At 43.1% G+C, this 16926-nt stretch overlaps 1 protein-coding gene and 1 long non-coding RNA gene across 2 annotated transcripts in view; one reads left to right on the top strand and one right to left on the bottom strand.

Moving 5' to 3' along the window:
• APC (APC regulator of WNT signaling pathway) overlaps positions 1-16926 on the top strand; it is a 317483-nt gene that overhangs the window by 157192 nt on the left and 143365 nt on the right. The gene's annotated exons all lie outside the window — the stretch shown is intronic.
• Positions 3718-7474, bottom strand: LOC126035861 (uncharacterized). The gene is made up of 3 exons (XR_007505058.1): positions 7099-7474; positions 5269-5411; positions 3718-3752 (listed from the first exon to the last, which is right to left on the bottom strand). It is a non-coding gene; the product is annotated as an uncharacterized LOC126035861 (long non-coding RNA).

Raw genomic sequence — 16926 nt, 5'->3', positions numbered from 1 at the left:
CTTTACAGAGAATGTGGGGGACTGTTGGGACAGGGGTTACATAGCATGAAGGGTGCTGCTGCTTTTAAATGAATAATGACTAGTAACCGTGCCAGATATCCTTAAGAAATGGTCCTTAACAAGATGTGCGTGAGATTTAATTCTCAGCTGCAGACAGAACAAAATTCTATACCTGAATTCAAAATACAGCAATATTAAGAATGTTAGCAACTTCACTGAGATTCGCTTTTTTGTCAAGGACATTGCTGTGTAGCAATCCCCCATTCTTAGAAGAATACTTCGCTATTCTGATGTACCTAAGGGTTAAAAGTGACATAAGGTAAGCATCACCAAAGGATGCAGAAAGCAGTGTGACCCTTATTTTGCTTATGGGTATGCTGGGATGTGGAGAAATTATAGGACCTGCTAAGTTCTAAACGAGCAATTCTCAAACTGAAAAGGGATCTGCGACTCAGATCATGTTTTGCAGGAGTGCAACAAGCCCCATGGAAGCTTACTTTGGTCTTTTGGGTTTTGTTTTCTCTACCATGCTCTCTTTCCTTATGCTTAATATTGTCCCTCTAAAAATCCTGATTTTTTTCATCATGCCTGTAAGACTGAGGGACTGAGGAGAGCAGATACAACACAAAACTATTCTAGAAAAGGGAATCTAATAAAAATGTTAAACACAACTGAATTCCAGCTGAGTTTTCATAGTAACTGTTTGCATTTTTGTTCTTTTATTCAAAAACATACTTTTAAATGTGGCATTAATATCTCCCCCCAGTTAATCTGTGCTAGACAAACATTTTCAGTGTACTGCAATGTGCTGGGTAAATTCCTTTTAGCAGTAACAAGCATAACTGTTTTGTTTATGATGCTTTTATTGTTACGGAGCGAGAGAAAAATGGGTTAGAAGAAACAAACTGGAAAAGCAAATAGAAACAAAGGTAGCGTACTGTACTAGAAAATAACAATGCTCTTCCAAGACAATACAGAGAACACACAATATAGGGTAGTGCTCCTTCTTGTTCGCAGAAAAGCCTTGAATTAAGAACAAGGAAGGAATACTTGAAGGAGCTAGCCTGGAGAGGAAAGGTAAAGGAGGATTGTGTGACCTGCTCAAGGAGCTTCTGCTGGAGATGAGGAAAAGCCGAAAGAAGCAGCAGGACTAGCCTGTGGAGGACCAAGAGATGAGTGCCTTCCTGTTGGAGCGGCGGAGGAATGCACATAAGTCGACCCAATATGAGTGATAGAAGTGATTCAACTTTATTTGCACGGATAGCTCATATTTATACAGTTTGCGATAATTATGCCTACTAGTCCTAATATGATTGGTACATTGCTAATGTTTATTCATTACTAAAACACACCCACTTGTGATTTGCAGCTATGCGTGTTCCGTAACTTTCTCATGGGAACTTCTTCAAGAGTTACTTATGAAGTTATACCAAGGTCACACCGTCCCTGTCTTTCTCCTGATAACAGCGAGACCAGCTGTTGTTTTTCTCCCAATATCAGTAAAGCCAGCTATTTTCGGCCAAGGCCTAGTCTTGCTGCTCAAACTGACATTCTTTCACACAGAACTCTGCTCGCACAACTTTTCCACGGGCCCATGTCCTTTTTCAGCAAGCCACTCCCCAACAATTCCCCCTTTTTCTTTTTGTGCGAGTAGAGCTTGGTGTGTCAGCTTTGAGACTCCTTTTTTCATGCACCCATAAGCAATTTTAAGTATTACACAGATTAATATCAATATACCCAACCATCGTAAGGCTTCCTTAATCAATGACATTAGCCATGGTGTTATCCCACCAAATATTGAGTCTAACACCCCATCAAACCAACTAGTTTCTTGCTGGATCTTTGTGTATGTTTCTTCAGCCAATCTATTTGTTTGTGTATAGCTTGAGGTAAAATTTTAACACCTGCTGTATTGCCCTTTGCAAAGATCTGTGAACACAATTAATTAAGCACAGTCAAAACAACATTATACCTAATAAAATACATAAGCACACAAAACCAGATTTGATTAATAGCTTTAGCTAGTGACACCCAAACATTCTTACTGTCCCATGGCGTTAACCGATGTGGATCAATCACCGGTGTCACTGTCATGCTGCTTACTACAGTCAGTGTGTTCCATATCAATCTCAGCATAAGGTTTCAAATCTATGGGTAAATCAGGAACGTATCTGCCAGACATGGATGATGTGATTTTTTGTCCAATTGCTGTCAAGGCTTGCCATCCCGGTGCACTTAGTTGTCTTGTAGAAGTTAGGCTATCGCTGCCCCTCAATAAATCCAGCAGCGGCTGTAAGTCTGTATTTGTAATACCACAACAAGGTCGAATCCACTGTAGGTCTCCGTTTAAATCTTTCTCCCTCTTTTTGTTTTTGAGCAATCCAGGCTTGCTTAATAACTTGGGGTGCCATTTTCCTTAATAAGCTGAACAAGGTAAAACTATTACAATAGCTACAATCACAGTAACTACAATAATGCCCATAATTCTTTGAGCCAACCTGTTACCCCTAATGACCCAGACCATGAGGACTATGAGGAAAATGAACCATCCATACATTCTTGTGCCATCTTGCTCCACGAACTCAGCCCAGCAATCGGTAGGTGCCAGCTTTCCGTGGGCGTCCCCACAGAGGCAACGACGGCCTCACCGTACACCAGCCCGATGCTCTTCGGAAAATCCCGGTATTTATACATTTGCAGAGGAACGGGTTTTAGCACACGTGGCCAGCGGGTGCCAAAAGTCCGCCTCAGTTGCAATCTATGACGCATGCGCTCGCTGGCCAGGCACGCTGCACGAGTCATAGCCATCTTGTCAATTGGTTCATGGGCTTTACGATACAGTTGCGATGCACAAAGAATCTTGACCTGTTACGTTAGCCAAGGTGACCTATACATTAGTTTTCGGCTGAGGTAGTATTCATATTGTCACATCATCTATGATGCTCCAGATGATGATGGTCGTGCAAATCGAACAGGAGTCCATCGTGGGCCTGTATCTGTGGAAACACAATCAACCTCGTTCCCAGGTTATTAATGGAAATAGACCTTACCCCTAATTTTGGCTTTAACTAACTTTTACATTTACCCCACACTGTCTTCCCGTAATCACGCTATGTTTAATCAAATTATGCTTAACACACTTTTTACCTAAAGCAAGTTCTATATACAATAAGGCACGCTGTTCTAAAAACCTGTCTGAAGGACTCGGTGTCCGCTAGTAATACTCTATTATTAGAATCTGTCGGATCAGTGGCTTCAGCACCCACCGGTGCCGTGCCAGTTGCCATTGGGACAATTCCGGGTCCAGCATCAGTGCGAAGCCATGGCTTGACCCACTTAGCCAGGATCTCCCAGTAAGTTTTACTTCTGCTGATCCGCACCATTTCCTGGATTCTGGGTCCTTATACATTACCATGATTCCTGTACTTTGTTGCGTCCTTTCTGCCTGTAAAAGAACATGATGCACTACCATTGGTGGGTCTTTGTGATCACCTGTCAATCTAAGATAATTTAGCACAAATAAGGCTTTGGCCAATCGTTCCTCTGGGAGTAAGCCCTGGGTTCCCCCCTTTTTGTTTTTGCAGCATGTTCTTTTAGGGTTTGGTTGGCCCATTCGACAATAGCCTGTCCTGTGGGAAGATGTGGAATACCGGTACCGTGGTGAATTCCCCACAAATTACAAAATTGAGCAAATCGTGTAGAACCGTAGGCTGGGCCGTTGTCCGTCTTAATTTCTTTAGGCACACCCAGTACTGCAAAAGAAGCGTGAAGATGTCATTCAATATGTAAGGCCTTTTCTCCAGTTCATGCCGTGGCCCACATGGCAGCAGGATAGGTATCAATACACACGTGCACAGAACGCTTTGCACCAAACCACATGACATGGGTGACATCCATTTGCCACAACTGCAATGGCAAAAGACCTCATCGGTTAACCCCACGGCCCAAGCCCAGCCCTTCCTTTTGACAGTCGGGGCATGCTTTAAAGATACCTTGGGCGTCAGTAAGTGGTAAGTCAAATTGCTTTGTTAACATCCTAGCGGGTTGGTGCAAGAACGCATGTGATTGCCGTGCTTTGTTGAAAACGATTCCCTGGAGGAGGCTCCCGTGGCGCTGCAACCAATTGGTCAGCTCTGTCATTTCCCGTTTCTCATCTGCACAGTATTCTCATACCCAAGAGTTCTACCAGAGGGGTCATATCGCCATTAGTGATACCGCAAAGATTCCACACCCACTGGATATCTCCCACAAGCTTCTGGACATCATGTAACGTTGAAATTTCTCATGTTATTTGAACCTTCTGAGGTTTAACATTGCTAGCATTTATGTGCCACCCCAAATACTTCCAAGGTGCTGCCTCTTGCACCTTTACAGGAGTGATTATTACTCCACGATGGCTTAAGATGCCCTGCAATTGAGTTAAAATCTCATCCTGTGGCAAGTTACTGAGGAAACTGCTTTCTTACAGGCTCTGATGCCCAGGCCACATACACCTGACACATCATGGGGGAATTGCGCATTCATTGCGGTAACACGACCCAATGGTATCTCTTATAGGGATCTGCCTTGTTAATTGATGGTACCGAAAAGGCGAACCGTTCAGCGCCATCTGGGTGCAATCTTTTAAATTTATAATTAACAAATCCCATTCTTCTGGAAGCATAACTGGAGACGGCAAACCTGGCTGCAGGGCTCCCATACTGTCCATCACCGCATTCACAGCTCTGAGATCATGTAACAGTCTCCATTTCCCACTTTTCTTGGGAATGGTAAATATTGATGTATTCCATGGACTAGTAGAAGGGACAACATGTCCCGCTCTCAATTGGTCTTCAACTAACCCTTGTATTTTTAGCAACCTTTCAGAATTTAGCAGCTACTGATCAATCCAAACAGGCTCATCTGTTTTCCAGTTAATTTTCAAAATTGGCTACCCCTCAGTGACCGCTCCTAAAAAGGATGTGTCACTAACATTGCCTTCATTTGGCTCAATAAATCATGGCCTACGAGGCCAAACAATTCAGTTGGGGTAGTCATGACATATGGACACGTCGTAATGTGTTCACCATCGGGGAACACAAATGTAATCGGTAGCTGACTTACTAAGGTGGCTTGTGTGCCCCCTATCCCAGCAATACCAAAATTTGGATTGATCGATGGCCGTGATGGAGGCCAAATGCATCATAAAATAATCGTAACATCAGCTCCTGTATTGATTGTCGTCGGTTTCTTGACGACAACTCCATTGGGCCCTTCCAATTGCACTACCTTTTCTGGTTTACCTCTTGTTGTGTCCATGGCAAAGTATACCTGCGGTTTCCCTGTGGAGCCAAATCCACCATCTCCACGTTGTACTTCACCCGGGTTCGGAACGCACGACCTGAATGGAACTAATTGTGCTATTCTGGTACCTTTAGGAATAGAAACAGGAGGGATTACAACATGAATCATAATTTTCACAGTCCCACTATAATCTGCATCAATAAGCCCTGGGAGCACCAGAATTCCTTCTAGAGCTGTTGAAGATTGCCCCATTAAAAATGCACTAAGTCCAAACCCCAATGGTCCCTTTATGTTGACTGCGGTTTCCACATCCACTCCGGAGCTTCCTGTGGTGGCGGATCTGGTGGTTGCGAGGCTGCCTGAGGGCTGGCAGCTCAAGCCCCTTGCATTCGTGTCGCCGCGCGAGGGGCCTTCGCAGTCGGTGTAAAGTTTCCCTTCTTCCTGTATTCTTGGTGGTATGGTTATCTTTCTTACACTTGTTGCAGCACTTACTGTTAACAGTACCTGTACATTTGCTCCTAATGTGTCCACGTTTGCCACAGTTAGAACACTTGACCAAGGGTGTCTTACTGGCCTTGTGTTTCTTTGTAGCTCCTTGGAGAGCTGTGGCAGCATAGGCAACTTTCTGTGAGTCCACTGATCGATCCGTGTATTCTATCATATCAACGACGTCTGCATTTTTCGGCAAATTACACAATGCTTTGCGTGTCTTTTCAGTAGCATTTTCAAAAGCGAGTATTGAGGTATCAGCGTATCAGCAGAAAAAATGAATTGCAGTATTTGGTGAGTTAACGCAAATTTGATTCCGTACTGACTCACAGCATTCCTTAATTTCTCAATGACCTTCCAGTCAAACACCTCCCATTTTTTCTGTCCATTTGATGCAATAACTGGGAATGCTTGGAGCATAGTCCCTTCTATAATGGCATCTTTTATTACACTCCTCCAATGTCTCTGCCTTTCTTCTGCAGCGGCTATTACAAGCGGCTATTACAGGCGGCTCCGCGTCTATTACGGGTGCGGTTGGTTTCCCCGTCTCTTTTCTGCATTTCCTTTAACAATTCTAACATTGTCTCTTTTTGTTCTATTATTAGAGTAGCCAAGTCCTTGTTTGCATTACTTGAATCAGGGTATATGCTAGGTATAATTTGTTCATGTTGAACGGTGGTATCTGAGGGCTGGTTTTTCGTAGGCAGATTTTTACTCACTCCCTGATTCTGTAGGGTTTCCTTTAATCGTACGGTTAGGGAGGCTTAGGAACTGTCAGATGTCTGATTAATATCGGCAGTCCCAGGGAGTGGAGCAGAAGTCAAGGGCACAAGAGTAGGCGAACAAGCTCCAAAAAGTCTCTCTCGCTGCATTATGTTTTTCTCCCCGCTTTTCCCTTTCGCTTGCGGTTGGAGAGAGAGAGCAGCAAAAGCAGACGCAGACGCTTTACGATCTGCTTTCATTTTTTACAGAGTTGTCTTAATCAATTTCCATAAAGTTGCAAGATCTTTAACTTCTTTAGACCTGTCACTGATTTCATCCCATAGGGAGGTTCCGATAGCATTCCAGGTACTAAGCTCAAAAGCTGTACCCACACTAATTGAAAGGTTTCTGTCCTTGCTTCATTAGTTTTTTAGCTGATTTATCATCGTCAATTACCATATCCCATAATACGTCTCCTAATCTACGCCATTCACTCTCCTTAAATAATAAATCCGGATTCTTAAAGCATCCCTTAACACGACCTAAAGCAACTAATCCCAAAACTTGCTTAATGCAATTTACCCCCCGCTTTTCTAAAAAGCAATGTAATAATTTTAGGGCTACCTCTTGATCCATTGCCGGCCGGCTTCTTGATACTCCTTGGTGCTACCTTGATTAAGGCACCTCGGTTAAAAAGTCTTTGCAGCCTTTTTCCAGTAGCCCTCACTGACGGCGAACCCCTTTTGGACGGTCCAGGCACGAGAGTTAACACACCAACCAAGACGATCAGCGTTCGGTTAATCTTTTGCCCCCCGGTCGCTGCTCCCGGTGCTTCTCAGTGTCCGTCGCTCCAATTCCCCTTTCTTCGGTCCCCGTTCGGGCGCCATTTGTTGGAGCGGCGGAGGAATGCACATAAGTCGACCCAATATGAGTGATAGAAGTGATTCAACTTTATTTGCACGGATAGCTCATATTTATACAGTTTGCGATAATTATGCCTACTAGTCCTAATATGATTGGTACATTGCTAATGTTTATTCATTACTAAAACACACCCACTTGTGATTTGCAGCTATGCGTGTTCCGTAACTTTCTCATGGGAACTTCTTCAAGAGTTACTTATGAAGTTATGCCAAGGTCACACCGTCCCTGTCTTTCTCCTGATAACAGCGAGACCAGCTGTTGTTTTTCTCCCAATATCAGTAAAGCCAGCTATTTTCGGCCAAGGCCTAGTCTTGCTGCTCAAACTGACATTCTTTCACACAGAACTCTGCTTGCACAACTTTTCCACAGGCCCATGTCCTTTTTCAGCAAGCCACTTCCCAACACCTTCCCACCTTGCAAGTTTTGAAAGTAGCAATGTCCTAGATATCAGAACCAAAGCACATGCAGTAGTAGCCTGTTTGTCCAGGCTACTCTGCTTATAGCTGTAGATTATCACGAAATACCAGAGCTGACATCTAAAGTCACAGGCTACAGGACACACCTGGGCTGGAAAGAGGAATTGCACCCTTATACCACATGCAGACTGGCTGGCTGCATATTCTGCCTGCTGAGGGTTGCATTCTGAAAAGAACTGAAAGAAAACAGCATGTAACAGAGTTATTTCCTTTCGATTGTCCTCCATTTTTCATTTGCCCTTTTTGTACCCTGTTTTTTCGTCTCCCTTTGTTTTCCAGTTAATGCAAATTAGTATCTTTGCTTCTCCACTTTGATGTTTTAAGCTATTTAGTCTGATTTTAGGATCAGAATGGCCTAGGGACTAGATGTACTCACTGACTTCTTTATCTGCCTTCCACACTACATGTCTTTTCACTCTGAGGTGTGGTCTGCTATCATCCATCCAGAGTCAAAGGCTAGCTTCTGGCTTTAGCACAGGTCCATACTCCTCCAACAATCTGCTTTAACTTGGAGTTTGGCTGGATCGTAATGCCCAAAGGATGTGTAAATGTGTTACCTGTATCAGCTGGTTGAGCCTGTTTGAGTTCAGTGTTGCCTTAAGTAAACCATGCAGTCATGCCCTATAGCCTGCCCTGTGCTTTACTGCATGCTTGTCCTGTATGTATAAGAATGCACATGTTATTGCCATTAAATTAATGATTACCTGCAAAGTCTTAAATCAGAAAACTCTTTGAGTGAATGTTAGGAAAAGCCTAATGCAGATTTTTCTGTGCAGGCTTATCACAGCTCTCTATACATAAAGTAAACATGGGATCGCTGACTCTTCTTCTTCCACAGGTTTCCTACCTCCTCTGCAGGGTTCAGAGAACCTCACCAGGGTTTAGTTACCATACTTCATCCAAATCTTCTACTGAACGCATCTTATTATTATAATTTCTTGTGCATCACTAAACATGCAGCCCCCTCTACGGTGCTTCTCATTTAATAAAAAAATCACAAACCCTGCCAGATTATTTTCAGCAGATCTTTGTGGTTGTCTTTCCTTAACAATCAGGGAACTGAGACAAACATGGATTTAAGCCTGAATTTTCATTAACTTTGTGTGGGTGATTTGCTATACTTAAACCTTGCTTCAAAATATTTTAACTATTTATGTTTCTCAGCATGGGTTATATAGCATTGGTTATATAGTATGTCCACCATCCACCTAAGATATCGGTCTGTGTGAGCTCTCCCACTCACCTTGTTTTCCATGTAACACACCAACTGAGCAGAGCAGGGGAGTAGTGCTTGCGTTGTCTCCTTGTAGCTTTCATGGAAATTTGACCCAAAATACCAGCTTGCAGCAGCTGGCGTTGCTGAGCTCATATTGCTTATGAAAGTTAAGTCAGTGCTTTTTGGCCCTCTTCCCTGCTACATCCATTAGCTATCCTCTGTTGGAGATTTTAGTACAGAAACCATTTATTGAAGGGCTTAGCAGAATTGATGCATTTTTGTGATGACCTAGGCAAGCCTCAGACCAGCTCACTTGTTTGCAGACTTGCCGGGATCCACCTCAGTCTTATTCTAATTAACATAAGCTGCAAACACATGTTTATTAAGATCTGGGTTTGGCTGGTTCTTGATTTCTTAGAGTATCCTCCTAGTCAATGCAATTCTATCTTCCACTTTGGTCAGCTTCTCCAAGCAAAACATTCTCCACCCTTAACTGTCGCTTTTCCTGTGCAACCTAGCTCCTCTTCTGGTACTCCTTTCTGACTGTGCCAACAGCTGACCCTTTTTTTTAATTATTATGATTTTCTGCTACCTTCTCTCCTTGTCCCAGTGCAAACAGACAATAAACATTATTTTCCAAATATCCTATTGTTGCCTTTCTGACTGACTGCCCAGGTTAACCGGTAAGCAAAGATTAAAAACCCGCTTGACTACATCACTGGGTGATGCTGCAGGTTGCTTGGACCTCTAAGGTGTTGTAGGTGACAGGTGAACCTGCAATGGTATACCTGGCCCTCCTACTATCCTAACTGCCCTTGCAGCTTGACAAGAGGCATTGCCAACTTTGCCCTCAACACATCTGTGCATGGAAGTTCCCTGGAGGGGCCTAGGTATAGATTTATCTCTGGGGAAATATTACAACCTGAACATGTCAGCTTTAAACTTTCTTTGTGTAGGCTAATGGATGAAAGGAGTGCACGTTATTTTAGCAAAGGAATTAGAAAATGCACAACAACATTCTAAGTGAGGAAAAGAAACCACAACGATACACAGTTCCAAATCCCACTTAGGAACACATTTTTTCTTACATTTGTGTGCTGGCTAGCCTAAAGTCTTACGGCAATGTCTCAAAAATGGAACAAGCAGGAATGTTCAAATGCGTCTTTTCTCGCTTTTCTGTCCTAGCAGCTTGGGAGCACTGTCTATAAACTTTCATTATGTTCCTCAGTTAGTACATTTCTCCTATGTTAAGTAGCTTATTATCCAAGAGTGTTTTATAACTTAGGTACCATTTGACACATTTACTTCTTCATTTTATCAGGGTTTTTTTTCAGAAACCACGAATACGCTAATAGTAGCAGAGATAACATAAGGTGTCAAAGTGCATTTTCTAAAACACTGTTTTTTCTCCAGTTGTAGGAGCTCCTGGTACCACATCCACATGGATGGGGTGGGGGGGGAAGTAGTAGAGCATGGAAATACACTAGCAGGAAGAGTCCTCTGATACCTGAAAGGGATGCAGGTCATGTAACTTTTACAGAACCTCATACGTCTACCCTTTCTGGTAGAAACTGAACTCACTAGAACCCTGAGCAAGGAGATTTACCAATTTGCAGTCATACGTCTACCCTTTCTGGTAGAAACTGAACTCACTAGAATCCTGAGCAAGGATGTAGGGTTCAGTTATATGGAAGTTAGTTATTGGACCTGAAAATAGCTCATGGTCACAAGATTGTTCCAGGCGCCTTTAGAAGGCCTTGAACAGAATAAATAAGAAGATAGAAGAAGAAAGATCCCAATTAGGAAAACACAGGTGCACATTCCACGATAAAGAGAACTTGGCACAAACAACCTCAATTCAGGGGCTTATCTTGACCAATTGGACTAAGACAAGTCTTGTATGCTTTAATTAACACAACCAATTATGTCTTATGTTTGTGCGCGTGGACAGTACCGATGTAACCAATCACCGCTTATGCTTATGCGCGTGGACAGTACCGATGTAACCAATCACCGCTTATGCTTGTGCGTGTGGACACCAAGTGCTTGCATGTAGTAGCCAATCAAAGTCTCTCAACAACTTAGAGAATTGTATAAAAATGATTAGCTAAGCTCAATAAACTGGCGACTTTAATCATCACATTGGTGTTCCGTCGTCCGGGCCCCGCACGGATTAATCCCTAAACCCTACATTTGGCGACCTCCGACGTGATCCGAAGAGGAACAAGAGGCAACGCTACTGAAAAGGCGGGGGAATTGCCGCGGACCACGGTGGCTTGAAAGACAGCACCGGCACTGCTCGAGAGAGGCAGGACACTGCTTGGGAAAAGCAGGTAAAATCGTAAGCTTACGTTGATAAAAAGGGCGGCAAGGGTTTCGCAGCATCTGCGAGGGAAAAGACAGCCGGAAAGATATTTATGAGGCTGGTTGAAAAAACAGAGAAAAATATTAAAAAGGACAGAAACCTTTCAATTAGTGTGTGTACAGCTTTTGAGCTTAGTACCTGGAAAGCTATCGGAACCTCCCTATGGGATGAAATTAGTGACAGGTCTAAAGAAGTTAAAGGTCTTGCAACTTTAGGGAAATTGATTAAGATAACTTTGCAAGAAATGAAAGCAGATCATAAAGCATCTGCATCTGCTTTTGCTGCTCTCTCTCTCCAACCGCAAGCGAAAGGGAAAAGCGGGGAGAAAAACATAATGCAGCGAGAGAGACTTTTTGGAGCTTGTCCGCCTGCTCCTGTGCTCTTGACTTCTGCTCCACTCCCTGGGACTGCCGATATTAATCAGACATCTGACAGTTCCCAAGCCTCCCTAACTGTACAATTAAAGGAAACTCTACAGAATCAGGGAGTGAGTAAAAATCCGCCTATGAGAAAACAGCCCCCAGATACCACCGTTCAACATGAACAAATTATACCTAGCATATACCCTGATTCAAATAATGCAAACGAGGATTTGGCTACTATAATACAAGAACAAGAGAAAGCTAAAATACATGCTGAAGCTCACGCTGTAGCACTCGCGGTAGCATTACGACTGATGGTGCGACAGGGAAAAGGAGACTACGGCCCATACAAAGACCCCCCCGTGTGTCACCAGTGCGGTCAACCAGGGCATTTGAGACGTGCGTACCCTCAACACATAGCAACGCAGCCTCGATCTGTGCCGGCACGGACTAACAGCAGCCGGTCAAACTTTCCTGGGGTCTGTGAGAGGTTGCAGAAGCCTCTGTACATCCACAAAAGCTATCGCTACACAAAGACATATGAAATGTACATGATGTACAAAAAACTTGTCGGAGACCTGCAGTGGATCCGGCCTTATTGTGGTATCACCAATACAGACTTACAACCACTGTTGGACTTATTGCGGGGCAGCAATAGCCTAACTTCTGTACTACATGTAAGTGCGCCCGGGTGGCAAGCCTTGACAGCAATTGAGCAGAAAATCACATCATCTATGTCTGGCAGATATATCCCTGATTTGCCCATAAATTTGTATGTATATAACTCAGACAAGGAAGTTGCGGGAATTCTGGGTCAGTGGGATGAGCAACAAAACCAAAACCCATTGGTAATACTAGAATGGATATTCTTGCCTGCTAGCATGTCAAAAACGGTAGTCACTAGAATTGAAGCTCTGGGGATGTGCATTCAAAAAGCAGGGGTAAGGGCGATACAAATTTCAGGGAAGCAAATGGACAAAATCATTTTACCTGTATCACTTGATATTGTGAGTAATGCCATGACGAAAAATGACTGCCTTGCAGTAGCTCTGCTGGACTTCAAGGGGGAAGTAGATAATCACTACCCCCCCCCCCCCATTATTTAAAACAATGTTAACAATGGAACCACACTCTATCTGCAGCAATAAGCCGCTGGAAGCCATTACCATTTTTACTGATGCTAGCAGCAAGACAGGTAAAGCAGGATTTGTATATTTACAGGATGCATCCTGGAAATCCGAAGTCATTCTGTCAGAGGGGTCAGTACAAGTGCTCGAGCTATTAGCCGTATGCTCTGTTTTTAAAAAATGGGATAAAACACCTGTCAACCTTATTTCAGATTCTCAATATGTCGTGGGGATAGTCAAACGTATGCATAGGTCCCTACTAAAAACTGTAAACAATAAGCAGCTGTTTATGACACTTTTAAAATTATGGATGTTACTAGAAAAACGGACAGACTTATTTTTTATCGATCATGTTCGTAGCCATGCAACGCTGCCGGGATTCATTGTGGAAGGTAATGCGTGCGCGGATCAACTGGTAGTAGCCAATGCAAACATCTATTTTAATACACCCAAACCTGATTTGTTTGGACAAGCACTGCTATCCCATAAATTTTATCATCAGTCGGCAAAAGCGCTGAGTAAACAATTTAATCTTCCATTGCAGCAAACCAGAGCTATTCTTGCTGCTTGCCCAGACTGTGCGAATATTCCAAACTTACAACCACAGGGGGTGAACCCCCAGGGATTATCACCATTGCAAATTTGGCAAACAGATGTTACGGAATATCCCAGTTTTGGGAGATATAAATTTATTCATGTATCTATTGACACATATTCGAACCTTATGTGGGCTACTGTTCATATATCAACCAATGCTAAAGCCGTAATTAAGCACCTTTTGGCAGCATTTGCTGCCATGGGAGTGCCAACAGAAATTAAAACAGACAATGGCCCGGGATATCGCTCACAGTCATTAGAAACATTTTTACAGATGGTGGGGGTAGCTCATAATTTTGGCGTACCCCACAATTCCACTGGTCAAGCTATTGTTGAACGTGCACATTGGACCTTAAAGGATCGTTTAAACATTTTAAAAACGGGGGAAGATATGCGGCACTGTACTCCCCAAGAGTTAATAAGCAAAGCACTGTATGTTTTGAATTGGCTACAGCCACGTGGTACTGAGGATCAGATCCCAACTAATAGGCATATGTGTGGGAACAAAAATGTTGATAAAAATCAGCCGCAAGTTTCAGTATTCGATCCGGTTTTACAGCAATGGCAAGGACCTTGCAAATTATTTACGTGGGGAAGAGGGTATGCTTGTGTTTCCACAGGTAATGAACAACCCCATTGGATACCGGCAAAATGGGTCAAGCCGTGGATTGAGCGACCAGATGCCACAGACAACTCAGAAGAGCAAGAGGCAGCGGAGACGTCAGCAGGTCCTGAAGCCCTAGATAGACCGACTAGACAAATCACGACGGAGACCGGCAGTCAATGTGGAGATTAAGAATGCGTGTAAAAAACATGGAGTATGATATCGTTTTTGAATATGTATTTTAGTGCGAGTGGGTAGAAAAGAGAGTAAATCATCAAAAAAAAAAAAAAAAATTTTTTTTTTTTAACCACTGTAACAGACATTCAACTAATCATAATCAACTAACCTACTAACCTATAACTAATTGTATAGAGGCTAAGCAGTTTAGAGTAAGTGCTGTAGAGAATAAGTAAATATATATATATATATAGTTTAATGTTAATCAGTCCTCGGCGAAACATTACTCACAGAAGCCGAGTGTGGAAGTAGTTTTAAGATACCTGATATGTAGTCATTCATTAAAAAAAAAAAAAAAAAAAAAAAAAAAAAATTTTGCTAAACAGTTAGTTAAAACTGAAATTAGAAGTAAGGTCATAGACTCAGTTAACAATCTAGAAATAGGGTGATGGGAGAGTCCATTTTTCATTAATAACCTCAGGGCGAGATTATGCTTATGTTTTCACAGGTGCAAGCCCACAATGGACTTCCGTTTGATTTATGCGACCATCATCATCCGAAGCATCATAGATGGTACGGCAATACGAATACCACCTCAGCCAAAAACTAATGCGTAGGTCATCTTAGCTAACATAGATTAAAATTCTCAGTGCATTACGGCCGCATCACAAAGCCCATGAACGAATTGATAAGATAACTATGACTTGTGCAGTGCGCCTGGCCAGCGAGTGCATGCGTCATAGGTTTTCAATTGAGGTGGATTTTGGCACCCGCCGGCCACGTGTGCTAAAATCCATTCCTCTGCAAATGTATAAATATCGGGATTTTCCGAAGAGCATCAGGCTGGTGTGCAGCAAAACCATAGTTGCCTCCGTAGGGACACCCACATAAAACTGACACCTACTGATTGCTGGGCTAAGTTTGCGGAACAAGACAGCAATATGGTATCCAAAAAAAAAAAAAAAAAAAAAAAAGTGAGAGAGGGGGAGATGTAGGGTTCAGTTATATGGAAGTTAGTTATTGGACCTGAAGATAGCTCATGGTCACAAGATTGTTCCAGGCGCCTTTAGAAGGCCTTGAACAGAATAAATAAGAAGATAGAAGAAGAAAGATCCCAATTAGGAAAACACAGGTGCACATTCCACGATAAAGGGAACTTGGCACAAACAACCTCAATTCAGGAGCTTATCTTGACCAATTGGACTAAGACAAGTCTTGTATGCTTTAATTAACACAACCAATTATGTCTTATGTTTGTGCGCGTGGACAGTACCGATGTAACCAGTCACCGCTTATGCTTGTGCGTGTGGACACCAAGTGCTTGCATGTAGTAGCCAATCAAAGTCTCTCAACAACTTAGAGAATTGTATAAAAATGATTAGCTAAGCTCAATAAACTGGCGACTTTAATCATCACATTGGTGTTCCGTCGTCCAGGCCCTGCACGGATTAATCCCTAAACCCTACAAATGAGATTTACCAATTTGCACTCAGACCCTTCCGCCTGTCCCTCTGCCTAGCCATATTGATAGTATTGTTAGTGCTTGGCTTCCCTCCCTCTGCCAAAGTACTTCTGTACGTCAACATTGATGTGAGCCACCCATCACCTCAAATATCCGATAGCCATAAAGGTAGTGGGGCAAAAGTAATTGTCAAATACCACTGTGTGGAGTTTGCATATGTCAATGTGTTGCTTCTACTAAGATTGTGCTCTAAAGTCTTCTTATGATATTGCTCGTTCTATAGGTGGTTGAACGTCCTTCCTTTGTACTTCTGCAGCTATCGTGGAGTCTCCTGTTCTTTAACTTTGGAAAGGAAGCAAAGGATACATTTCTCGCTTTCTGTCCTTAACAGTTAAGAAATGAGTTATGAATATACATATGTGTTGGGTCTTCAGGGTAACACAGGCCTGGTGTCTTTTTTAGGTCCTCTCTTTATCCAACTGACCCTGTGAGCACGCTGATTTTAATATTATGTGCTTAATTTCATAGCACAGCCAGAGCCAAAATTTCTCTAGATCATATTTCTCTTTGTTGTATTTCTCTAGATTTTTTTCTTTGCTAGTGATCTTTTTCTTCTAAAAAAAGATTGCAGTTTGAACTGGGGAGTTGAGTTGGCTCAGTACAAGGCCCGGTGGAATGAGAGAAGTAGAGCGGCAGAGGTAAGCCTAAAATGCGCCATCCTCCTGTCGGTGCTTTCAGGAAGTTAGACTGTGTGAACTCACTACAAACAGTTTAGAGGCTCCAGGCTGTCGCAGGTTATCATCCCATCATCCTTCCGATCATCCGTTCTTATCCTCTCTCCTCTGCTGATACCGACCAAGCTGGTTTTGGTAGCTGAAGTGGAAAACTACGCAGTGCTTTACACATCAATTTTTCTACCGGTTCTGTCCCCGCTATCTCCCTGCGAGCCAGTGCAGAGGAGGATGGGACCGCAGCAGTGACAACCTCAATGAAATTGCCGTGGCAGTGCGGTCTGAGGCAGCTGAGGCACCTTGATGAGGAAGGGGCGGGGAGGGGACACGGCGAGGAGGGGACACGGCCAGAAATGCTTTAAAAAGCCACTTCTAGCCGAAATCAAACGCGGCCTCAAGAGACCGGCCCGC

This window comes from Accipiter gentilis, chromosome Z, assembly GCF_929443795.1.
Source record: "Accipiter gentilis chromosome Z, bAccGen1.1, whole genome shotgun sequence".
NCBI classification, from domain to species: domain Eukaryota; kingdom Metazoa; phylum Chordata; class Aves; order Accipitriformes; family Accipitridae; genus Astur; species Astur gentilis.
Note: the sequence above shows the minus strand (reverse complement) of the source record. Positions and strands in the feature narration are given on the sequence as shown.